Source organism: Ciconia boyciana, chromosome 12 (genome assembly GCF_034638445.1).
Source record: "Ciconia boyciana chromosome 12, ASM3463844v1, whole genome shotgun sequence".
In the NCBI taxonomy this organism is placed as follows: domain Eukaryota; kingdom Metazoa; phylum Chordata; class Aves; order Ciconiiformes; family Ciconiidae; genus Ciconia; species Ciconia boyciana.
This window is the reverse complement of record NC_132945.1, coordinates 9572085-9597607: the sequence shown is the minus strand read 5'-3', so window position 1 is coordinate 9597607 and position 25523 is coordinate 9572085. Positions and strand designations below refer to the sequence as shown.

At 47.8% G+C, this 25523-nt stretch overlaps 1 long non-coding RNA gene across 1 annotated transcript; it reads right to left on the bottom strand.

Moving 5' to 3' along the window:
• Positions 1 to 20: 20 nt before the first annotated feature.
• LOC140658604 (uncharacterized) lies at positions 21 to 8617 on the bottom strand. The gene is made up of 3 exons (XR_012044789.1): positions 8042 to 8617; positions 1536 to 1873; positions 21 to 186 (listed from the first exon to the last, which is right to left on the bottom strand). It is a non-coding gene; the product is annotated as an uncharacterized lncRNA (long non-coding RNA).
• Positions 8618 to 25523: the final 16906 nt, after the last annotated feature.

Here is a 25523-nt window from a genome sequence, read left to right as displayed (position 1 = left end):
ACCCCACACCTATTGAGCTCGCTGCTCTGGCTGACCATAGGCCTAGCACGGGCAGTGCCGCTGTATCCCAAATATCTTCTGTCCACACTGCTGTCAGCTCTGCTACACATCTCCTGGAAGTCTCCAGGACCCACACACTGGGGATGACTGGACACTGCCTCCGTGGCTTCAAGACTGATGTTGCATCTGTAAGCACAATTTAAGTGTGGGTCAGAAAAATTATATGCAGAACCAGCAATTGCAACACTGAATTTGGACCGGCCTTGGTTGAAATTCAGCAGGTCCACACCATCAGATTTGGCTGGTGTCTGAGACAGACCCCGCCCCCGGCATTTTTAGATGACTTTGTGATAGTCATCTACTTCCCTTTCTACTATTTGCTTTACGCTTGAAAAAAAATGTTATCTCAGGAGTCCTTTGAACATTAAAATTTATGCCATGCATGCTACTGTCTTCAAATATTTAAAAATATTCGAAACGTAAGGACCTTGGCACAGTGCCCAGGATCCTGTCTTTTCGGATAAAAGTTTCAGATAACTGACACTTCCAATTACCATTTCTCCCTGAAGAGGTCATCTCTCTTTCGGCTCCAGAGCAGAGCAGGGGAGGTACCGGAGGTCCCCGAATTTCACAAAAGGTTAAAAAATCTGCACGGTTGCTAATTAAAGCCAACGCACTCTGTGTCTGACCTAGTTCTGCCTTGCTTTCAGGAGGCTTTACCTGAATATCTTTCAAACTACTTAAAAATTAAAATGGTTAATAATGCATCAGAGCCAAACGTTACCCAGGGGCTCACTATGTGGGGAATCTTAGTTTTGCTAGAGGACGGCATCGTTCATAGTCACTGTGAGTAGGGAACACCACCAGCCTGATTCCCTGCCTTTACTCCAACCGTGCGCACCTTTATGTCACTTATTGATGCCCCAAACCTATTTGGGCTGACTTTTGTAAATGTTGAAGAGCGCGCTGGCCGAATCAGGAGGCAGAAATTGGCTGAACTGTTAATCTGGTCCCCAACGCACCCATCTGCATACTCCGCTTCTCCTAAGAAAAACTTCTCCTGTGTATTCCTACACTCTCTGCTATTGCCATCTGCTCCCAATGTTTAATTTCCCGGGGTAAACAGCGGGGCATTGCCGAGCTCAGGAACTAGGGCTTAGAAATTTTCTTTTTGCTTCTGTGCCTTGCATTGACATCAGATGAAATACTTATTCAGGAAAGTTTCATTTTACTATATTTTTTACTTGACTGCCACTTAGTGGCAATGTGCAGTAATAGCTTGGCGAGATACACCGGCAAACCCACAGCCCTGGAAATCAATCTGGTGTTTCAGTGACTCTTCCCAGAGGTGTGGCAGGCTACTTGCTCAATAATTCAGTTTTCACTCAATGCATTTTCCACAGGTTATGAAGAAGGTTACGAAATCCCATCTGCTTTGAAAAAGCACTAAAAACATCAAGGTCATTATGAAGGCAACTTTCATCTCCACAGTGCTTTTCATTCATAACAAGGTTGGTGGTGTCCCCAGAACACACCTAGAAAGGACTTTCAGAGGTCAGGGCTGGAAGTGCTATGATGTCCATCAGCCCCCCGATAGGGCAGATACGGCATCGCAGGTGGGGCTGCTGCTGTTGCATCCCATGAGAAGGGTCTGTCTTCTGTGGGGAAAAAAATACATACAAGTTTCTTGCTGAAAAACCAAACTTCTGGAAAGCAAAGTGAGCCATTTCATACACCCCAGCACCATATCTCATGGGAATTCCCAGCGTGAGGGGAGGACACGTCCAATCTCCTGCTTGCCTGCAGTGTTGCGACTGCTCTTCTGAACCAAAACGGTTGGGTTTTCACGTTTCTGCTGAAATGCCAACATTTCCTAGGGAAAGAGTGGAAATAAATCAAGGCATTGTGATTTTACAGGGGGCAATAACAGCAGCACAGTAATTATCACAACAGGGCAGACTTTTAAAAAGTCAAGTGAGATTTTCAAGAGAGGAAGCTTGCACACTTTCTGCAGAGGCTCTGTGCTCGAAGTCCGGCGCCCCTGAGATGCGGCAACTTTCATTTCCATAAGTTTCATTTCTATCTCCATAATTGCACTGGAGATGTCAAAAAAGAGTATTTCTTTTTTGGTATTATCCATAGAGGTGGAAGAGAAGGGGCTGAAATTACAGCATACTGGAGCCTTCACATTGCAAACGCTTTAAGTTTCTCCTTTTTCTTTTTTTTTTTTTTTTTAACCTGCATTGATTAATGTCGAGACAAATTTCTTGGTGTGAAATAGAGGTAAGTCCTTGTAACCAGACCCTGAACTCAAAGTGGCAGTCACGTTATCTAATTTAAAAAAAAAAAGAAAAAGAAAAAAAAAGTCAGCCAAGCTAAAAAAAGTAATGGTAATACACAAACCTCACCCAAGCCCTCAATTTCACCTCTCACTCTAATCACAGCTCCTGCAGAAGTACAGCCTTGCAAAGTCACCCGAAGGGCTCTCCAGCACCCAGCAAGTACCGCCGCTTGCTGACATCCCTTGCACACGAACCTGGCACACACCGGAGCACTGGCAGCAGCCTTTGCCAAAGGGGGTGGCAATATGTATTGCCTTTTGCTCTCTCATCGAGCAGATAAGAGACACCATAACTCCACTTCCTTGCCGTATCTGAACTCATTTGGAGACCTCATCACACCAGAACCAGGTTGCAGCTCTGCTTTGCCCTGCATAGCTTAAAATGTCATCCCGAGGAGTGGAGGAGAAGCCCCCCCAGCCCATGCACAAAGGCACTCTGGACCTCTAGGTCCTGCTGTCAGCATGCCTGGGGACCCCTCGTCTTGCCCATGGGGAGCACAGCAGCACCCCGACACAGCAGGGTCAGAAATAGATCGAGGAAGCCATTTTTTTGCACTGTGGATTTCTTTGTTATGAATTTTAATGGTACTTCAGATTAGTTCGGCTGCTGAGAGCAGTTTGCATCCCATTTGAACAGCTCTACCTGTGCTGGCATTAAGATGAAATGTTTACTTTTCATACGTCTGCACTGTAAGCTGTGCTGCGGAAATCCAGCTTTTCAAAGCTTGAGCCTGCCTAAGAATTTAGATCCCTTTTCATCCACTTTATCAATTGTCTCCTCGATGAAACATTTTGCCAACATTGCAGATGATTTAAAGGCTCAGGAGCATGTGCCAAGAGACAGCCAGGAGCAGTCTGCCACAGGAACGTCCCCCAGCAAATGCCACAGGACCCTAAGCAGGGCGACTTCGTGCCGTTGCCGTTTCTGTCTGACGGTAAACCGCTGCAGGTGCAGGGACATCCTCATGGTCAACCTGCAGCAGCAGGGAGGCAGGGTCTGCTCTCCTGCTGCCAGCACAGTCTGCTCCCGATGTCCCTCCCCGGGAGGTAACGTTTTGCTCAGTGCACCTCGAAAAGCCCCGTTTCATCTGGCACTCATTGGTGGTCAGCTCATAACCATCCCACCCCCCCAGCCTGGTTGCAGCACGGTGATGCTGGACGAAGAGCTGGGCTCTAGTGGACATTTCCTCTCTGACTCGTGATATAGCACAGAGTAACGTCTAGCAGAGCGATCTGCTGATAAAGGATGAATAAAAAAACAGTCTCCACAGCTTCCATGACTCTGACTTTGCTGGGCTAATTTCCAACATATTTTACTCACTTTGAACCATAAGAAAGACTCGGATGGGCTTGCGTCTTGGCTGGTGCAGACGGCCTCAGCTTCACAGCCAGCCATCCCTAAGAGAAAGCAGGGTAACTAATGGTTTTGCTAACAATTACACGTAGCTTATCAGGTCTAGGAAGAGCCATCTATAACAGGCAGCTGCAGGAGCAGGTAACATTTAGTTCGCTCCTTGACAAGAAAGAGATGATAGTAATAACATGGAATCAAGAAATATAAATGCACACAGTAAAAATTAATCACCCAAGTGGGATAAAACACAAGAAAGTTGTCTGTGGTGGAGATTCAAACTCACAACATTTAAGGCACAACTGGTTATTGGGGGCTCTCTTGATCTAAAGATACTTTGCCTTCTTTGGGAAGATGCTTCAAAACATCCACAGGCCCTGGTGATTTCTGCTTGCCCATACGCAGCGAGGGGCAGAGGCAATGGGACCCCCTGGGAATGCACTTGCAATGCCCATTTCATGCTCCCAATGCAAAGTTCAAGGCACTTTGTAGGTGGGAGAGATTCCCCTCGCCAGCATCCTGGAGCAATGGGCTCGGCAGGACAGCCCTTTTCCCTTTGAGATAATATTTTAGGGGAAATGGGATAACTGCATTTTTGTAAAAAGAGCAGCATTAAAATTCTGCCGTGCTAGCCTTGCCTTGCCCAGGGCAAGTAATTTTTTTGACAGGTGAATAAAATATCATTAGTTTCTCCACTGTCATCAATCATCAAAGTGAAGGCTGGGCGAGTAACCTCTCCAGACAGTCCTGGGGACTGCATTAGCCCCTGGTTTCTAAAGAAGCAGAGAGGGGCCGAGCCGGGAGGCTCCCTTTCTATCTAAATGCATGGGAGGCAGACAGCTAAAACCTCTCCCCAACTCTGACTTTTTTCCCTAAGTGTTAGAAGCTGACAACAGCATAGAAATGGAGATTTCACGTTGTCACTCCAGCCTTGCCCAGCTATTTGTGGCCAGGTAGCCCAAGCTGGGCTATATATTGTATCGCGGCATTGCTGAGAGCAGTGGCATAAGTTAAGGAGAGAGAATGACAAATCTGAAGCTTTTGTCTAAAGGTCACACACTTGATGCTACTTTCGCATTTGTGTGAGTTAATTTACTTTAAAAAAAAAAAAAGAAAAAATCTTCACAACAAAGAAAAATGAACAGAAATCTGTCCCTGAGTCTGCCATGGCCATGAACTTCCAAAGCTATTGTGATTTCAATAGAAGAATAGGAGACACTGCCTTCGAAAATGCCATTGATATTGTAACAGATCATTGCCTAAATAGACCATAACAGCCCCCATTTCAATGGTTACTGAGAAACGCGTTAACCCCTTCCCGTCTGAGCGCCTGCACAATCTCTGCATGACACATCAAAGGAGACACACCAGATAGTATTAATTTCACACCCTTTTTCTCTCTCTGTCAGCTCCTCTGAGCTTCCCCGTCCCTTTCCTTTTCCACACTGCATCAGAGCTAGCCGCAAGGGCAAATCCTTTTAAGTGCAGGCAGAAAACCTGGGGTTAGCGCATTGTCTCACCCCCCCAGGCCCGTTCCCCAAACCACCCAGGAGAAGGCAGAGCCTTCCCCAAAGGTCTCGGGCTCAGTGTCAGTTGAAGTGCCAACACTTTACAAAAAGGATATATATTTTTTTAATATGTTTTAATTCCCAGTGGACCAAGCCCCAAACCCTTCCAACTCTGAAAGGGCGTTTGAGGAAAAATTAAAAAAAAAAAACAAAAAACAAAAAACCCCAATACTACTTTTTTGACCTAGAGCTCTTCTCTTCCAGACCCAGGGAGGCTATTGCAGTAGCCCCCCATTAAGCTCCTCTTTGAGGTTGCTCGTTTAGCTTGTTCTTAAACATTTTGCCATGTCCCACCGCTGGGACCTCCTGAAATACTAAGCTAAACATCTTTCAAAATGTGCCGTGCCTCCTTGTCACCTTGATGTACAGATCCTGGGGAGGCAAAGAATGAACGCAGGTTTCTTTGGAAAAAAGGACTATTTCCATAATGCTCCACATTAATTGAATCTCAGTCATTTAATTCTTTACTAATTGAATCTGGGACCACGTTTGCCCTTACTTAGCACGGGACAGATGCCAGGCTAACCGGCGCTCGCTACGCAGAGCATCCTCCTGGCTTTCCTGCGCCACGCTCTTGGCAAACACCACTCTGGATTTGTGACATGCTTTCATTTCTTCTCAGGCACGTACACATAGGTGTTACCTATATATGTGTATGAATAAATATGAATATAAATAAAGCATGCAAAACCCCCTAATTTCCCCTCTTATTCAGCTGTTCATCTTGAGTTTCGCCAGGCTGATTATTGTCTACTAAACGCTACCCTGTTATACTCCAGCTGTTCGCTGTTTCATGAGTTTAAAAGCTCCTTGCTACAGTGCTGCAGTCTCTTCTCCAGAGGAATATGAGTAAGAAAGACACAAGAAATGCCCCAGCTTTCCACGGGGTGAGGGCACCTGGCCCCGAGCCGTGACTCTTCTGCCTGCTGGAAGCCCATGACCGTGGCCCCAAATCCCTGCTCAGCAGTTTGCCACCCAAAAGCACCATGGGGCCACCAGCCACACAGGTACAGGGACCTTTTCTGGGTTTTCCAGCTGTTACCAGACAGCTTTGATTTAAGAGATAATTGCAAAATGTAAATACACTTTTTGGTGAGTCCTGCAGGCAATGGAGGTCGCGGGGAAGACACCCCTTGGACTGAGGGTTCATTAATCCTGCACAACTCAGGCTCCTCAGGGCCTTCTAGGGAGCTCCTCAGCTCCTTCTGACACCCCAGGGAGAAACTCACCCTGCGTGGAGCCTCCTGCAAGGCCGCAGGGCCCCAGGCACGTCCCCCAAAGGGGCTGGTATGGGATCAAAGCTCTTTGCAGCCAGTCGCAGCTGGACCAGTGGCTGATTTGGGAGGTGCCGCGGGGGCAGCAAGGATGCTCTCGGTGCCTGGCATGGACAAATGCAGCACAGAGACAGGCAGGGATGCTCTCGGTGCCTGGCATGGACAAATGCAGCACAGAGACAGGCAGGGATGCTCTCGGAGCCTGGCACAGGCGAATGCGGCGCAGGGGCAGGCAGGGATGCTCTCGGTGCCTGGCATGGATCAGTGCAGCCCCCACGCTTCAGCCTGCTTCGCTGCTAAGGTCTGAGCGAGGTCAAGAAGACACCAACTAGGATATTATTTGCTTCTCACTTCTGGGGAGAAGGTGGCTGTATTTTCATTTCAACCCCATTATCTATGAGCCTTAATTACTTTTACTTTTCCGGAAGATTCAGAGGCAAATAGCCATAAGAGCCTCCCCTCTCTGCAAACAAAAAGGCAACCAATTCAGAGAGTTGCCACAAAATGACTCCTATAGCCCCCTGTCCTGTTTCATGGAGGCCTTTGGGAGAACCCAGTACAATGAGAAATAAAGCTACACTTTGCAGGGCTTCAGTGGCAATTTCCTCCCCATATGTTTCTCAAGACACTCTCTTAATTTAGTTTGTCTATAATGAATTCTGTCATTATTCCAAACATCCATTCTCATGACCTAGTCTTATAGCATATCACCACCAAGTATCTTTTTTTGGCTATACAATCTCCCTGGGGAACTGAAAATTTTCTCCGTCTGCAGCACAACTATGCTGGGGAGCAGCCTGGAAAACAGATCCGAGATTATTCCTTTCTGTGTCAGTCATTTAAGCCTCTTTGTGTTAAAGTTGACATTTGTCTCGATGCTGTCTCAATAGGCCCCACTGGCTGGGTTTCATTCAGCGCTTTGAGCCGGGGGGGAGAACTTGCCTCTTGTTTTACTTTCAGGCCATTATTGTGCCAAAGCGTGAAGGGAGGGAGCTGAATAACCACAAACAGGTGAGGCGGGGAGAGGCTTTCTGTCTCCGCTCTCAGCTTGCAAGAGCTGAGCTCTTTGGATGCCTTTCAAAGCCAGGAGAAGCCAAAAGCAATAATCCCCACCATGGGAGCAGGCAGGAAGGAAGGGTATCTGGTGTTGGCCAGAGATGTCCCAGCGCAGGGGAAGCGCATTCCCGCCCGGTGACATCGTGGTGAGCCAGGGCAGCCTCGGCGGGGCCAGAAACACAGAATTTGAAAAATGTCCAAGCTCCACACCCACCTTGACTGGAGCTGCAGAGGAGCAGGGCAGCGAGGGATGCTTTTTAAGTCTACGCACGTGAAATGGCTGCTAAGAGTAAGGGGTCTTTTCATTAGCCACCGCTGCCTCTGCCTGCCCCCGTTAGCAATCTGTAGGTGTCAGACAGGCTTTTTGGCAAACCACAATCATTTTTCTTCCCTCCTCCTCCCTACTTTCATTTAATCAGCCTTGCAAAAAGAGCTATTATTTTCGCCTGACCTTCACACGACTGCAGGCTGGCTGGCAGCGGGTGGGTGCCAACAGGAAGCGCAGGGAGCATCCTCCATGCAGGGATCGGACGCGGATCTCCTGCCACGTGCTGTGCCTGCCACTCTTGGCCTTGGCTTCACCACCCGGTGCTTTCATGTGCATGTCTTCAGCACCAAACCGAGAAGGTGGCATTTTCCTGAGGCATCCCAAAAGTGCCCTCTCCAAACTGTAACCGGAGCGTCGCAGAGGTCCCTAGGAGCAGGAAAAGCACATGCATGCTCTTGGAGGCAAACGGGATCAACTGTTATTCTGCGCCCCCAATTCCATCCACCCTTGAATTTCATCAACAGCTCCAGGAGGAAGGTTTGGCTCCTGCAGTCACCCTGTTCAGGGCTCTCCGAGGGGAAAGCTCTCCAAGGCAGGGCAAAGCATCCCTCCTTTGGAGAAGCACAATTAGGCACCTGTAGTAACACCCCAGCAATATCTGCATCCCTGTCCTGGACAGCGTCCTGGCTCTGTCCCAGCCCACACTCACTCGCTTCAGGCTCCACGTCCTGGGGAAGTATAAGATGTTACGCCAGCATCACTCTGTAAAGAGAGAGAGGGAACAAGAGCACGTTGTTTGGTAGCATCAGGCTTTAGCCCCCGCAATTGTGTGAGCTAATCAGCGGTATTACATGCATGACTCTCGTGCAAACTTCAGACATCTCACCCCAAAAGCTCCTGTAACAAGGGATTAGGGAAGAGGCTGGGGAAGTTAAAAACTCTCCACTGGAAACTTGTTTCAAGAAGTTTACAGCCAGCTCCTGTTCAGAAAAGAGGTTGCTTTGTCCATGCTTTACCTCGCGAGCCCAAGGACCGTGCGCGCTTGGGGCGTGCTGCCGAATGGCAAACGCTCTCACCAAACAGCCCTGCGAAGATAAAAGCAACCAGCAGGAACGTGGTACCCCAGGTTGAACCCGTGCCAGGTCGAGGACAAAGCATCTCTACACATCTTGTTCTCTCATGGTGAACGTCCCGGTTTAATTCAGACGGTGGCACAGGCATGCAGGATCCCTCAGTGGCAGCAATACGCCCCAGAAAGCTTTGTGCAATGGAAGCAAGCTCATTCCCTTTAAAATATCCAGGGGCCACAGTCACTGAATAGGGGTATTGGAGGGAATATCCCTGACTAGGCTCAAAGGCATCAACTTCCCCAGCCCAAAATCTAAGTATTGCGTGAAGCAGAATGAATATCCAGGACTTCAGTGAAAAGGGGAACAACATTTTCAAAAAGGAGAAGAAAATATCAGCAGAGGCTGTTTACATCATGGTGATACAACTTCCCTGTAGGAACCATATGGGCAAATAACACCTGTAGGTTTGGTCCGAGCAGATAACTCAAGCAGCGCAGTGCTTATGCTGGCCCATGCAGGTCTCTGGAGGGAAGCCAGTCTTCACTCAGCATCGCTTCTGGTTACACCACAGATCCCAAGCCCTTGGGGATCCTCACTCAGCTCCTTCTTGGCTCCTCTTGTCTTGTCTTTTTGGAGCTTAAGCTCTGTGGGGACAGGGCACCCATAGCACCCCAACCACTGGCACTCGCGGCATGGTTGCACTGTGCATCCATCCCATGAGCAGGCACAGAACACCAGCACTCCCAGACGGGACCTCCGTGTCACAATCGCAATGGGTTTGGAAATGTTTGTGGTAGAAACAGCAATTTCTTTTCTCAGGGCCCAGTTTGGACCGATGCATGAAAGAAAAGGTTTCCCAGCCAACATTAGCTGGCAGAGCTGGTTCGTAATCAGCCAGGACAGATGGGAACACACAATGCCTTGAACCCAATCAAGAAAACATCCCAGGAATGCCTGTTAATGCGAACCTTTAGAGGGGTAAAATGGTCATTCAAATCAGAGTAGGACGATTGATTCCAACCTAAGAGAAAAGCACAAATCAAACTGATTCCTATCAGGGGCGAGGGGGGAACCCAGTTTGATCTGAAGCAAGGCTTGACAGCAGATGAATTCAAATTTTTTCACCTTCCAAGATAAACTAATATAATGGAAATCTGGATCCACAGGCACTGAGGAAAGCTGTATTAGCAAGTCCCATTTGGATATTTTGCAAAGCCAACTGAGGGGTTACACTCAAACTATCGTGGGCATCGCTTTCCTCCCAGGAAGGATCCTTTGCTTCCCTGCTTTACCTGTAAATCGCATTTACCCCCAGGTGTGTCACTGGAGCAGTAAATAAGAGCTGTCCCTTTGGAAGAGCTTGGGCAGCAGCTCTGGTTCATGTGAGAGGTCACCTCCCCTTCTTAAAATTTCCCTCCAATGCAGAATTATAATCTCATGTGTCAGTATGCATTTTGGTTTATAAAACAGGCATGCAACACATCTAGAAGAAAAATTGCACCTGTCAAATGCCCTACCCCATGAAATAAAGCTGTGCAATTTCACTTTTCACCTAGTAAATACCCAAGCGCTCTCCAGAGCGGCCCCTTCCAGTATTCAAATCTGTTTCCATTAATATTAGAAGTTAGGAGGGTTTGGGAGAAAAGGAAGGAATTGATTAAAAGCAGATGGTATTCATTATCTTGCTAATCACAATCCTGCAGGGTTTCTACACAGAAAAAAGAAAAAGAAAAAGCAACATCAAGAAAAGGTCATGCTAGGACTTTTCAAATAAAACATTAGAAAAATAACACTTCCAAGGATTTACTCCCCTCTCATGAGAAAATCAGCTTGTTTCATATCACAGCTCAGCCACGCTGGGAAAATGCCTTTGTGATACAGACATCATTCTCACATTTTGTGCTGGGACTGCGAACCTTTGCCGAATGTCTGAGAAAAAACCTGTTGAAAGGGTCATTACTGTGTGCACCGTCCCACAGCCTCCGGTGGCACTGCTTTACCTCCCAGCCTTTTCTTTTTTCCTAAAGGGAAGTCACAAATAAGCAAATAAAGCAAACAAAACCAAATAGAAATAAAACAAATAAGCAGTTTATTGGCCAGAACCAGCATAGTGGGAAAACCCAAGGATGGATTATGTTGAAGCTGATGGGCTGGAGTTCACTCAGAACAATTTTCTTGGGAGGATTTTTGCTCTTGGTATCTGATCCTGCTCCCATTGAAGTCAATGAAATCGTTGTTATTAACCGTCCATAGCACTGGGAAAGGGAGAGATGCCTATAACAAAGGCCTTGCCACTTTTTCACATTATAAAGTCACCAGATTCAAATGGGTCATATTCAGCTTTGCTTCAGGACAGCAGAACGGGATGCCATTCACGAGGAGGCGGCTTGCGAAAGAAAACCCCAGTGGTATTTTTCAGCTGCAGGAGCACAAGCTTGTTTACCACCACACTCTCCTCTGCCTTTTCAAAACCCACCAGTCCTTCACAAAAACTACCCAGAAGGTGTGTTAAACCAAACCTGCGGGTGCTCCTGCTCACCGCGTGCCCCTGGGTAGCTGGGGCAGGGGCTACCGGTGCCCCCAAGGCAGCAGCATCTCGGAGTGGGTTCAGCAAAGACAGGATGCAAAATCCGGGTAGGATATGCTCAGCCTCTTGGAATGAGAAGCACTAGGAAACCACCAGCAGTTGTAACTGACAATAGACTTTATTCTTTTCCTATGATTTCTTTTTTTAAATAGGAAGCGGTTTTATGACATGCGGCCAAAATGTTCCGCAAGTAGACATGGTGCTATGTAAGCCAAAAAAACTATGTGCTGGTGAGATTTTGTGGTCTTTGGGCTGAGATTCCTAAGGAGCTATTTATATGATAATTTATTTTTTAAACCACAATGACTCAAGACTGCCCTGAATGGCAGCAGATTCATTGTTAACAGTCTTTCCGTGGCATCTTACAAGGTACTAAATAGCTCAGAGACAACCAAGTCCCAAATATGCCTCACCGTCACTCCTGCTCCCCGTCTGGGGATGTACGCCACATCTATGCTGATATTTAGGCTTGACCTAAGGTTTTCATTCAACTATCCCCAGATTCTCCTGCTGTCATTTTCTTACTTTCAGGTCAGTCCTTTTGCGAGGCGAGGCTCTTGCCTGCAACGCATTTCATTTTCAAGAGGGGGTGAAAAAGAGTGAAATGGAAAGAGAGAAAGACAGATGTAGGTCTTGTTTGCAGGCACACATACAAGAAAAACAAGCAGACCTGTGAACAGTTAAACTTAGGAAACCTAGATTTCTGCAGCTTTCATCTGTGGGTTTTCTGAAGGCAACTAACCACGGCTGAGATTCACCCTACGACCTTCTCCCCGAAGGGACCACCTTGACTCCCCCTCCACCACTCTCCTACCTGTTTTTATGAAACTTAGAAAAGCTTAATCTCTTTGGGATACCAATCCATGTGTTAAACAGGGCTGGAATCCGGCAACTGGGTCAAAAGCTTTTCCTTTTTTTACCTAAGCAGTGTTTTCTTACGAAACCAAGTGAAAACCCCAAGGCCATTCCTTGGACACGTGAGGAGGCAGCATGCTATATCTTCATGGAGTAACGGCTGGTCTCTGCATCCCATGTGCATGCGGAGCTGCTGTATATACGTTAGGTAGAGCGTGACTGTGTGGAGCCTGCAATGCCCAGCAGCTGCCGAAATCAGCCCCCGCTGCAGTGAAGAGCACCAGGAGCCGAGCACCATGTCAGGGCTTGGCTCTCATTGGGAAGCGGGTGGTTTGGGAGGCAGGAGACACCTGCACGGCTTCGGACCGGTGAGTGCTGGTCCAGTACTGCATTTAACACCCATCTTTTCAGGCCCAAGCTTTGAGCGCTCCCACCACAGGATAGAAATAAAACCAGAGCAAAGCTGGGGCAGCGTGAGAAACAGCGAGAAGAAAATATGTTACTATAGCATCTCCCAAGGAGCTTGGCAATATTAAGAGCTGTCGTTTCCAACATCCCTGTGACGCAAGAGTTTGCTCCCCAGCCCAGAGGGTTAAAGTCCGACCGTGCCTGCACCAGGGCATTGCAGGTGAGGGCTCACCATTCCCCCGAGCTTTTGTTTGCCCCGTTATCTTGCCTGCAAGTCCAAGTCTCTGTGGTATTTGCGAGAGGAAAGCTGGAAAGCATATATTTCTGGTTAGCACTTATTAAGTAAAAAGATCCCAGATAAAAGAAAGGAATACTGTACCAACGCTGATGCTGCAGAAAGATAAACGGCAGCCTAGAGTCCTCCGGGGCTCTAAGTTATCTAGTTAAATAAAACGCCCCACTCTGCGTGCCGAGAACAAAGCGGGGTATGTGGTCACGGCAGGCTGCGCGGTGACCGCCCGGCGGTGAGCTCAGCGTGACACCCGGCCAAGAGAGACCACCACACCCAAGAGAAGCAAAAACCTCCACGAAACATGATTCTCCTCCATCAGTTTTTGCTTTAATAATTTTGTTTTATTTCCATTTAACTTCCTCGACCTGCAAGCAATGCTGCTGGGTCAATCTTCTATTTGCCCAAAGCCACCAGCCAAAAGCTCCCCCTTCTCTCTCACTCCTTCTCCCTCCATATGTACAGATGTATTTAGAGAAAAAAAAGAAAATACCACAAGACATCTTTCATTTAAACTTCATAGTCAGCATCACACACAACTATTTTGGAAAAGCACAAGGAAATACCCTGCTCCTCATACCTTTGCCACTGGAGCCCATTTCCATCCCTCCCCAGCTGAACATCATGAGCTGCTGGAGTCACACAACGTGCCACGATCCTTTGGGGGAGCCAAACCCCGAGTCACCCGGGTAGAGGTACAGGAAAGGCAAAACATCCCAGTAATGCTCCTGGTCCGGCTGGGCTGGGGACGGGTGCCTGAGCTCAGCAGGCTCCTTGCTGGCCCCAGCTGCAAACCTTTCCACGCATTAGTCTTTCTCCCTCACCCAAGCCACTTGGCTAGATTCAGTCTAGATCTTTAAATAATAATCTTTTGGGCTAGGACCAAATATGGCAAAACTTGAGCCGAAAAGGCCAGCTTTTCAAAGGAAAGCCTGCTTGCCAGGATAGGTGCAGCAGTCACAGAGGGGGGAGGGGCATTTATTCATCGCCCACAGCAGGGCCATCGAAATTCAGCCAGAGGGGGCTTCCTCGGCTGGAAAGACCAGCCAAAACAAATGCCAAACATATTCCTTGCAATATTGCTCAAAAATTTTTTTTTCTTTTTCAAACATGGTGATTTTGGGTCATGGGGGAGGTTTTCTGGCTGATGTGCTTGGGGAGTTTAGCCCTGGGAATCCACCCGCATTACTCCTGTACACGTGGCACAACATAACCACGTTATCCACGCCTGGGGAGAGCGTCCCTGAGCCCCCAGCGCACAGAGCAAAAGAGCAGCCATGGGAACTTCCAGCAGCTCCCTGGGCCTTGGGGAAGCAGCTTTGCAGGAAAGGCTCCAGCTGAGCACACGAGATTGTCCCCAAGACAAAATGCCTTTCTTCTTCTTTTCCCTCCCCTCCTCACTGAGTTGATGGGAAACTGTTTGCAAAACTAGAAATATCCCCTATGGAAAAGTCTGAAAGAATTCAAAAATAGTGAAACAGCTGCATTCTTTAAAAGTCACTGGAGTGGAATTTGATGGAAGGTTAAGATCTCCTCCACAGTGTTTTCTAATGCCTTTAAGAATTTGGTGGCAGAGATCTAATTTTCTGTTAAGTTCCACAAGGAGGTTACGAACAAAATCCATTGAGATAAAACCCACTGTTCAGTACTGCACACTTAAGGTTTTTTCTTTCTTTCTTCCTAGATAATCAAACCTTCACCTAGATACTAAACTGCAGAGGTTTAGCTGTAATTTTAAGATAGAGCTCACACACTGAAAGACAGATCATGTCTCGAGCATATTCTGAAACATACTTTTAGGTATTAATTCTGTTATGAAAGCACTAACATCAGCCCCCAACTTTAGACGGAGCTGGCTCTGCACTTACAACTGAGTTAATCATGCTGATACACATAAAAACTGCAGCGTACCTTCTCCAGGCACACAGCAGCAGGAGCCTCTGACTACTAGTTTGCAAGCTGGACTCACGGGTTTGCTGGTCACTGGGGTAAATTAGGATTTATTACCTCATTTTTGGAGATTGCCTTTAGAAATGGATAGTTTGCAATCAGGCTACTTTTTGTCCTGATTTATTTTAGTGCCAGAAGAGCACAGACCTGCTCTAGCTCCTCCATTCAGAAACCCTACGTATAAGGGTGGGAGGGATGGGGGGGCATGTTGTTTAGCAGCAAATGGACACCATCCCTCAACACAAAATCATCCCTGTAACAAAGACAATGAAGCTTTTTTATAATCCAAGAATGACGCAGTTTTACACTCTTCCAGAATAGCAGAAATGTAACGCATTGCTAAAAATCAGTATAAATAAGCCTGTGCTACTATTCCTGAACAGTGGTGCAAGGAGGCATAATTTGGGATCCTATAAGTTTCTAAGTCTCTACTTGAATTTCTTTTAACTTCTAACGACTGCCTGTGCCTGCAAACATACCCTACATTATTCATATGTGAACTGAGCACCAACCTAAGGTAGTTTATAACCGGGGAAAAGGGCTCAGCTTGAGTAACTGGAGTCATCCCTGGTTTGTCATCACAGGTACCGCAGCAATTACTTTAGATTTCACTAATGGCGTGTCTCATGGAGCCAAAGGAACTGCTCCTAGGACTGGAAAAAAAAACAAAACCCAAAAGCACGCAGCCCAGAAGTATCACATGCTGAATTGCTCAGAGACATGTCAGCGTTGCAAACTGCTCAGCACAGCGGCAAACAGACACGCCACTGACGCAGCAGTGCAGAAGTTACCATCAGTGTGCTCATTACCGTTTTGGTAGTCAATCTCCAACTGATGTTTGAGTTGGAAAGGCCACGGTGAGGATCAGCAATCTGTGGTTCAATGAAGTCCTGGAGCACTGGGAGCTCCCACTGCAAGGGCTGCAAACGCAGCTCTGACCTCCCTGGGCTGCCACCGCGCGCTCCGAGCGTGGGATGCTGGGATGGGGCAAGAGCCGCCGGCAGTAACGCGGGTGGGAGGACGTATCACTGCACAGCATCTGGCCCTGGCTGGGAAAGGCGTTCCTGGGGATTGTCTGAGTTAAATGGGAAGCTTTGGGTCAGACCCTTAGGGAGAGTTTCCAACCTGCTCTTCCAAATGAAGTCACCACGAGGCCCCGCAGCCTCCGAGGCAAGTCTCGGCGAGAGACTTTCTCAAGACGCCAACTGCCTTGATGAGTAATGTGCAGTGAAAGTAGTCAAGCCTGGCAGAGCGAGGGCCAGCTGAATACTTACGCAATTTAAATTGTAAATATGAGTATCTCACTGTTATTTACCTAGCAGATGAACACCACTCGGAGTGACTGATGCAATCATAATATTTGAACACTGGAATCCAGGTTCATGCATATGCATAACTGGCTCCTTTAATAAAGCTGAAAACTTTGACACACTCTTTTACCCTCCTTCTACAATCACTTATGCTTACAGTTGTCTCTAGAATTATGGCCATACATACGCTTCCTAATTCATCCCATCAAGAAGGGCACTACAGATGATGGTGCTTTATTTTCATTGCCTTAAAGATACAGGCTGCACCGCTTGAGGCCTGGTTTTTGCACAGGGAATATAATTGGTTTGACATCACAGGAATCTAATGAGATTTCTTTCCTGAGTGTGCAGTAAAAATGCACATTTCCTGTGCACCTCACAGTCCCCGATACAGATGTTCTGGTTCTCTCAACATGTCACATTACCCAGGTCTGCAGGAATACCAAGGAGTGAATTGCATTTTAGGTTAGTCAAATGAGGCAGGGGCAGCAAATTTATATGCTTTATGATGGCAGATTTTTTGGTTCCTAAGACAATTAGTGTGTTCACTTAAAGGAGGAAAAAAAAATTACAATGCAGCTCAGCATTAAAATATGAACCACCAAGTTTTTGGAGGTTTGCTCAGCAACCCGAGCTTGAGACCCGGCACACGCGGCTGGCTCACGCTAACGGGAGAATTGCCGTAATCCATCAGAAATGGCAACACATTGCACTGGTGGGGCCGTTGGTGCAGAGCAGTAAAGCAGGGGGTTAACGAGAGTGGAGAGTCCCGCAGCAGCACTTTCAGCTCACAGCTATCTTAGTTCTTTGCTGCAGATAAGTTTTATGTCTGTTCCTCTGAGGGGGTAACAGAGACAGCGAAATGACTTGCCAAAGATCATACAAAATATGTCTCATGCAAAACAAGGCATGAAACCAAGAATCGCTGATTGACAGTGCTGCAATGGCCCAAACAACACACTCAGGCCAAGTCCTCCTTCTGGGAAGCTCAACCGAGCACAAATGCTTCATTTTCCAAGAGCAGCTCTGCTCCAAGCCTTGCATCTCCCAGGCAGGAAAGGCAGCCAGCTCCCTCTCCATGGAAACTTAAATACCCAAAGTGGTGTGAGCAGCTCTCCCCACAACCAGCCACTTACTTACATGCAGAGAAGAGGTTTTTTGCAAGTCTGCAGAGCAGCACTGCATCACGAAGTCTCCTGTATCACTAATTTTTAGGAGGTTCTAGTAGGAGTGCAGACCTCGCTGTCCAGGGGGAGATTTATCCTGAATATTTTTCCTGAGCATTTCTGCAACGCCAGCACTGATGATGTAGCCGAGCAGCTTGGAAAGTCTGAGGACACGGATACTTTGAAATGCTAACACAACACAAATAATACTTTTGTTGATCGTTAGATCTATTGGCAGCCACATGCCAGTGCCCTGTACAGACACCCCAGGCAACCGAAGGGAACTCTAAATGAAAAACAAGCTGAGGTCAACCCGCCTGAGCACCCCAGGAGGACACAAGCCAGAGACAGCAGACGTTTCTAGGGGAGCATAGCCCTCGCCGACTGCCATCTGGGAAAGCAGGAACTCAGTTTTACTTGAATGCTACTCAGGATTTTGTTTTCAAGAGAAACTGCAAGGCAGGATACAAACAATGATGCATTTGTACGCAGTGGAGCCTTGGGGCTGGCACTGGCAGGGCAGGAGGTGCTCACAGCCTTGGAGCACAAACACCCAAGAGGGCACCAAGCAGCCCTGGCTGCTCGGGCCCCGCATTGTTCAGCATCGCAGGGCTGCACGGTGGGGTGGACGCCCTGGAGAACTCTCCCTGGGATGGGTTTCATGCTTTCAGGGATACAGCTCTGCTGCAGATCCACCCCAGGCATCCCTCCTGGATTTTATCGACTTGGTTAGCCCTCTGGAAATGGATGTAGGGATAGAAGAGCACACAAATAGCAGCAAGGTACCTTTGGCCCTTAAAAAGCAGCTCAGAGTCCAAGGAGCAAGTGATAGTTTAGGAAGGCTCATAGGTTTACAATTCCTCTAGTTTTGGCATGCTTTTCAGGCATTCAGTGCCAGCTGCCACACGCAAGGAACCAGGTAACAACCGCTCAGGTGCACCCTCTTCCCACAGCTTTCTGTTTGGCTTCAGGGTTACTGATCTCAGCCCAGCACGCACAACCAGGTGAGAAACTGAGACAGAGAGGACGGGTGCAAGGCTCTTGTCGGAGACAGCGAAAGGGAATAGCCTGAACAGGGAAGCAAGAGGTGCTGCTGAACTCCTGATGTATTCAGGTTCCTCCTTAAGGTGCCAATGACCTGGCCTCTCTCATATTTGTCTGACTCACCTGGAGAGTGTGTTGGCAGCAGCAAAGACCATTTCTTGCTGTGTGCTCAGCCAGTGCCCAAAAGTGGGACCCCGGGCCGGACCAGAGCTGCTAAGGATCAGCACAGCCCACACCCTAGTCACACCAACTGCGCCAGCAGCTCTGGGGTGCGCAGGCACCAGCACCCTGGAGCCAGCTTGTGTCAGACGCTGCAGCTGTATCGTGCTCTCCCCAATAAACAGAAGCTTAAAAATAAAAAGTAAAAAATCATAAATCATCATCAACAGCACTACTAATGCGCAGAGTGCACAAGGGCTTGGATCCACGCACATTATGCCTTTTTCTGGATGCTCACCAAGCACTACCCAAAAGGATGCTCTTGGAGTGGGTCGGTGTCGGGGTGCCAGCGTGCCCAGCCAGCGCCGGGGGCTGCAGCCCCTTGCCCGCAGCCCCGCCAAAGCCCACTCCCCGTAGCTAAGTTGGCAATGCCATCTAGTGCATAGAGGCAGAAATAGCACAGTGTCCGCGGGCGGGCAGGCATGCACAGCACCAGATGTGCAGTCCAGATGTGCTCTCAGCCAGGGCGGTGCAGATGGCGATGGCACCAGGCTCCAGCCGTGGTCCCCAGGTACTGGTGCCCCTGGCCGCGCTCACAACCCTTGTGATGCACATTCATGCAGGCTGATACACTGCCTGCCCCGGATTTTTCCCACCCCAAGGGATCCCAGCCTTATCCAGAAATCCCCACTTGCCTTGAGAGGGAGGGGAAATCCTCCCCTTTCCCCAAAGGGTTTCAATTGAATTGTTCCAGCTTCATCAGCCTGTGGTCTTTACGGCCAATATAGCTCAACATTTTGGCTCTCTGGCGTCACTCGAATGTAAAACATCTCCCACAGAAACATTTTTTTTCATGCAAGGCAAAGATTCTCAGTAACAAGAAACATTTTTCTTAGACATGAACAAAGGGTGAGGTTTCTTCAGACAAAGGAACCAAAGGTTTCCTTTTATTGAGAGCATTCTCTGACGCAGACTGAAATCTTTTGCATTTTGGGTTGGGGATTTTTTTCTGAGCGCCCGCTTCTTCCAAAAATATATCTAGGCTGATTATAATTTTCTTCTTGTGCAACTTTTCTGTAATTTCACCAGTGATTTAAAACAATCTTTTTTTAAATGGAAATCATTTGGCTTTTAAAAATATTTTTAACCAGAAAAAGATACATCTTTCACTAAGAATGTGTGACCTCTACAAGCAAAATATTTCAACAGCTATTGAAAACAGATACTTTGTTAAGAAAACGATGAGTTATGAACTTTTTGTTTTGTTGAAAAACAGGTCTATTTCTAGCTCTGTAAGATGCAGCTCTATCTCCAACTGTTTTCCTAAGTTGTTCTTCAACCTGATTTAAAGGAGACAACTTTTTTTTAAAGCTTTCCATTTTTTCCATACCTTTAACAAAACATTTAAGATGACTCTGTTCCTCATTACAAACTCTTCGCCTTTCAAGCGCTTTATACATTTAATAGGCACAAAAAGTCAGAGGAGGGGGGGAAATTGGTCTACCTGGACTTGATTTAGAAATAGAGTTTAATAGATAGACCCGGTCCACCCCACTCGTCACTGCTGAAGGTTACGGGTGTAAAAGCCAGGTTGGCTCCCCACTGTATACTGAATTAGCAGAATGATGTGGAGGTAGAGCAGAGGGAATATTTCACAGTGGCTACTGGTGTGCTCCCAGGGTTAAATCCACCTTGGCCATGCAAGGACCAGCAAAGCCGCTCTGTAGATGAAGCCGTAGGGGCTGGATGAAGCGGGACCCAGTGCAGGTTCAATCCGACTGCTGCTGGAGTCAGCGGGAGCCGCTCCACAGACTTGGAGCTAACTCAGGGCTTAAGTAGGAACTGGAAGGATAAAAGCTTGTGGGATCAGGCCTTAAACCAACAGCTCCCAACTCGGTACAGACTCAGAGAATGTCTAAAATAACCAATATCGTTACAGGCCCACATGTTAAAATAAATGAAAATCAATAATGTTAATAGACATTAATTCATGCTAATAGAATCACTGCTCCAAAAGCAGAGTTAATAAGCCCAACTAGACCACTACCACCGTCTACATATTAAAAAGATCCAAAACATTTAAATATTGACCACATTCCTTTGAAATTAATAGTATTTCCTTTGGATTACGCATTGATCTCGGCTGAGCCGTGCTTGACATCTGGAGCAGTTAAAATAGCAACCTGAACAGCCATAGTCTGCCACTAATTTTGAAAGGAGAAAACCAATTTTAACTTATGTGCTTTCATTAAAACCACTCTGCTGTCTCAGTGCTGGGCTCAGAAGAGGAGGGCCACGAATCCACCGCCTGCAGATTAGCTGAGCCGCAGCTGCTGCCGGCACCCGGAGGTGGCTGCACCACCACGTGCCGGCTTGCCCGAGGTTTACGGAGCTTAGCCCCGGGGCTGCTTACATGGGTCCCCGAAATCCCTGTCTTCCTGGAGGACGGGCACCTTGGGATTCTCACTCCCATGGTAGAGACATCATTTTATTGCTTACATGCATATAAGGAGTTTGTGTTCATTATGGCCAGGACAGTTCCCGTGCTCGGCTCTGTGCCATGGTCCTGCCCACCCCGCAGGGATGTGCAGCCTTGGCACAACCTTCATCACCACAAACTCCTAGGAAGCCTCCTGCATTGCCTCACCCAACCAGCGCGCACGTGGCAGTGGGGCTGGAGGGGGTTTTGGTGTTGGTGGGTTTTTTCCCCCTTTAAGGCTTTTGAAAACCAAAGGATAGAATACATTGCTTCCTCCATCCATCGAGACAGGACAAATATATAGGTTTGCTCATGGTTTTACTCAAGTTTTCCATGCACCTCACAACTGTATAGGTTTAGCAGCTCCTCACAGCTGGGGTTCATGCTTCTTTAATGCTCTAGGTGTGAGCAGCAAGGGCTTGAAACTGAGGAAGGGAGCAAACCCCCCTTGCAGTGCAATAGGGACAAATCCTGCCAGAAGAGGTTTTCCCTTCCAGAAGCCTCAAATTCATTTCTGGTTCCTGCGGCTGCCTGGAGGGTGCAGTGCAAAACCCATGCACAAACCTGGCTCCTGCGCCCTGCTGTCAGCTGCGTCTCCCTCCCATCTGAGCTGCAAATGAGATGCTCTCACCCTGCAGCGGGGTTCAAACGCCACCCTAAGAAGCATGCATTGGGTGAGCACGGCTCTGTCGGGAGGGTGGTCAGCGAGAGCCTCTGCAACGTTTGTTGCAAAGGTGGCCAACAAGAGAGGGAACCTGGGAAACGCTGCCTTCTGATGGAGATTGCACCACGTCACGGAGAAAACCACCACGGTAGCATGGGCCAAAAGGAGCTACCACCAGCCCCTCTTGCGAAAGAAGCTCCTAATACAACACCACGAGGCTGACCTCCATTTAATGTACTTTAAATAACAACAGAGTGAAAGAAAGGACAGGAAGCAAGTGGGCAGCAGAGATGCCGCTCAAGTGCTGCCCAAGGCACTCATCTCCTGTCTCCCTCTCATTTCTAACCATTGTCTGTCAGCTCCACAATGCTGGGAGCTCCTGGATGAGCCTCCGACTCACCCCTGCGCCCTGCCAGCACCAATGTGATGGAGCACACCTTCAAGGAAGGGAGGTTTTGCCCCTTTTCTAATCACCAGTTCGCAGTTAAAGGTGTCCTCCGTGGCAGGGCACGCTTGCACCGGGGAGCCGAAGGGCAGCCCTGCCCACTCATCATCCCACCCGCTACGAGCTCCCCAGGACCTCGCCCCATCCCTCTGGTCTGCACAAGGCTCCCCAACAGCTTCTCCTGCCTGTTATCATCTGTGCAAAGCACAGCCCTCCCCATGTTCTCCATCCGCGCTCCCTCCAGGCAGGCAGCAGCGAGCAGGGGTGTCATGGGGGGGGCTGACAAAAGACCAGCTGAGCTATCTGCTGTATACACATTATCCCTTTTGCTTGGAAGCCAAATGTCAGAATTATTTAGCGTGGAACACACATGGAATAGAACACACCTAATTTATTTGGCTAATTATTTTCAGACAACGAAGCTCCGGAAGACCTTTATCAAAGACAACAGCTTCTTTGTAATACTGACTCTCTTGGCCTCTGGCTAGCCGAGAGCCCTCGCTCTCCCACATAAACACTGATCCCCAACTGTCCCTGCTCAAACCTGAAAATCCCACTGCTATTTTGTAGCAACAAATTCTTATTCAATACTGAAGTGTTTTTGAATGCACAACAAACGAAAGAACTTAATGATGAACAAACAGTGATTATGTATTTTATTTTTTTTCCAAATTTGGATTTTTTTTTTCCTATGGGAAAAGTAAAAGTAGCAAAGCCATGACACACCAGCCAAAGTTCCCACTTGCCCCAAGACACAGAGGTGCTAGAGCCTCATCTCATTCCCCAAGACATTTTACTTGAAGCATCCTCAGGAAAGAAGCATGGCCTATGCTAGTGCATGGGAAATTCAGAGCAAACAACAAAGTAATTTAGGACTGTTTGAGTGAGAGCCACTTTTTCTTTTACTCCACTACCCCATGCATGTATCAGGGTGCCCAGCTCCTCACCTGCAAATAGCGCAGGGCAACCGCTCACCCCCAAAATCAGAGGGGTGGTATCAAGACATATGCATTGAAAGCTGCCTCCAGAGCCCTGCAATACAGGCATAGATTTATTTAGGATTGCAAATACAGCTCTGATACAAATACACTCCATTATGGGGATTTGTACGAAGGCAGTCATAAAAAAAAAAGAAAAAGGAAAAAAAAAAAAAGGCTCTTGGTTGAATCAGAATAGCTTTTCTACTGCAACAACCCAGTTGATACGTATCTGTGACCTCGCCTCCGTAAAAGAGTCCCTGGAAATGCAGATGCACCTCCCGTTAACGTCAGTGCAAAGCCTCCTGCAGACTTAACCGTCCTCAGATCTGCTTCTTGCAAAAGACAGCAAGCGCGTGTGTGGTACTGGCATGGGGGAAATGGCTGAACATGTACAACAATTAGCTTTCAAAATGTAAGATTTCAGCTATTGTTTTAGTTGCCTGTCCCTGGGGATCCTCAGCATTACTGTGTTATTGATGATGCTAAATGGGGTTTTCAACAAAGCTGGTTTGAAGGCTTGTGAATGCCAAAACAGCATTTCAACCCATTAAACTTCACAGACGAAACAATTTCTTCTAAAAATAATCACCAGTTCTTCCCACCAGAAAAAATAAAAGCCTGGCCAATTCCTAACGTGCCAAGTTTTCAGGCTGGCCTGATTTTTACGGCTGAGCTTGTAAAGCTCTGAAGAAAAGCAGGTTTATAATGGAAACACCGACAGAGCCGAGCTGTAGGTGAAGAGCAGCCACCCTACACAATAGGCCTGCCAGCAACCGCCGGCAAATGCATTCCACCTTGCTAATCCTGAATTTTCCTGTTCAGAGGAAAAGATGAGATGTCTTAACTCCTGCTAACATCCTCGCCATTATGTCGATGCAAATACACTCAGAGGCAATTACCAGCCCAGCCAAGGGCCAGCCATTGTGGGGCTGACAATAGCTGGTGGAGCCCTTCGGAGGAGAAACAAATACCCTCAACCTTCTCCAGGATTTTAAGTCTCATTAGTATAAATCAGTAACCCAATTAAGGAGGGGTTTAGCATATTGATTTGCATCAGATTACACGAATTAATGACACACGTGGGGGGGACAATGCGGCAGGACATGCTGGGAAGATGAACAGCTACGCAGGGGGACTGTATTGCCACAGTACATGAAAGAGGGGCATGAGCACTGCAGATTTCATGACGGGGATGAAGCTGCTCCCACTTAGCTCCTACACGGCAGCCGGGGAGACAGAGGCATTACCTGGCTGTTGAAATGGCTAACAACCTGAGGCAGGTTTGCTGATGTAAATTTTAAGAGCTCCTTTTTAAATGAAAACTCCTGCTTTAATGGTTACAGCCAGGTCTGGTTGGGAGTTAAACAGAGATGGCTTCCAGGGGAGACCACCAAGGTCCATGGGTGAGACACATTCCTGCTCTGCTCCTGCTGGGACATGGGGCACACACAAGAGGATCCACCACAAAGAGCAAAGATTTGGGGAAAAGCAGCCAGGGCAGCAAGGAAACACAGGGCAAAGCCAATGGGAGAGGGCTGGAAGGAGCCCTAAAGGGCAGAGGCCAATGAAGCAGAGCAGGTTCAGGGAGGAAAAGCAGCTCCACCAGCTCCCCACCAGCACCCAGCCTACAGCACATGGATAGTAAACAGAGGAAGGCAACACAACATTAGGATGTGCTGTCAGCATCCTCCCAAACCTGCCAGGTTTAGCAAAAGCCTCTCCTCCGTGGCCGCCTGCCCCTTCTGCACCTGGCAGGGTCGCCAGCTCGCGCCAGGCTCCCTAGCCCAAGGGACCACTGAAAAGGATGGTTCCCCCTTCCAGAGAGGGACAAAGGGACAGGCCATGCCCAGGATGTCTTCCCCTCCTCCCAGGGCGGGCAGCCCCTCCTTGCTCCAGTAGTTATAAAAGGGCTCTCAATCCATGTAATCCATTAGATACAAATTACAGCAATTTAAGCACACTTGACCCAGAATTACAGCAAGCCCATAAAGAGCTGTGTCTTCCCAGGCAATTTACACTGTTACAAGCCCTCAAACAAACCACAGCAGAGGATTAAAAAACAACAAGAAAAAAAAGCAAACCGAACCCAGAAAACATGATGCTTGAAACAGCATTATCAAGAAATGAAAACCATTACTGGGGTTGGTTTGTATTCAGGTGGTCCTAAAAATGCCAGTATTGCACAATCTCCAACCAACGTGTGTCTTGCAGCTACCTTAAACCATTAAATCACAGCCACTTGAACGAAGATGCCATGAA